Here is a 1,096-nt window from a genome sequence, read left to right as displayed (position 1 = left end):
CACTTTTGGAATCTCTCTTTGCTACTTTTGGAATTTCTCTGTGACACTTTTGGAATCTCTCTTTGCTTCACGATTCCTCTGGGATGGTCTCTTAGGTCAGGAACTCGTAGGCAAAATTTTAGGTGAAGGGATAAACCTTACAAAAACGTTATGGACAGATGTTCTCTGCTTTCAAGGTCAGGGTTTGATTCCAAACCAAACTGAAAGTTTCTTGTTATGGCAAAAAATTCATTTGGATATTGGGTTGTCTCCTACTGTTGTGTCCGTGATGAATTCAATGTTCATTCCTATTCCCCATTTAGTTAAATGGGTGACTGGAAATTATTTGGAAAGTTTAAATCTTCCTGGTTAGCAGGGAAATGTTGAGCTTAGAGGCAAATCTGCCATTAGATAGAGTTTATTCTATTACAAATCTCCCAAAATATTTTTAATTCACGATAAATGGCATGAACTCCCAGAGATCAGGCGCTGGCTTGGAGTAGGACATGGGGAGGAATTGAGAGTTGTTTAAAATGCTCTGTATGAGATTTACTAAAGATTAAAAGAGCTCACGGAGGGAATTTAAGGAGCGGAAAGGTGAAATTCTGGGTTTTTCCAAGTTAATGAGGGCAAGTGTTTCGGTGCGAGAATTTCTCAGAGTTCAGAGCCCAAAAATCAAAATGCCGGGGCCTTAAGCTCGTTGTAGGGATCTCAAAACCCTGATTCAAAGTTTGGAAATTTGGGACGATCATCTTGGCAATTCCCTTGCAATGGTCTCATCCAAGGAGTGKATCTGAGCAGACAAAGAGCTCTAATCCCTGTTTTGGCAAGGATCAGCACAAAGGAGWTCAGTGGGAATGAGGAGCCGAGTCATGAGATCCTGAATAACAACGCTTGGCTCTTGGAGCAGATTCCCACTCCTTGATCCCATGACTCACCAAAGCACCAAAGCAAATAATTTTGGCTGAGCTTATTCCTGACCATTTTGGCTGTTCTTACTCCATTTTCACCTTTAGTAGACGTGGGGAAATTCAGTGGTTCAAAGAGCTCCCGTCTGGGGAAAGGCAACCAGCTCCAGAGCCCTTTTTCATCAGTAAATAACTCCTGGTCCTTGCTC

Source organism: Malurus melanocephalus, unplaced genomic scaffold (genome assembly GCF_030028575.1).
Source record: "Malurus melanocephalus ecotype Western Australia unplaced genomic scaffold, MMel_1.1 scaffold_1032, whole genome shotgun sequence".
Lineage (NCBI taxonomy): Eukaryota > Metazoa > Chordata > Aves > Passeriformes > Maluridae > Malurus > Malurus melanocephalus.
The sequence above is the reverse complement of the archived record's forward strand: the minus strand, read 5'-3'. Positions refer to the sequence as shown.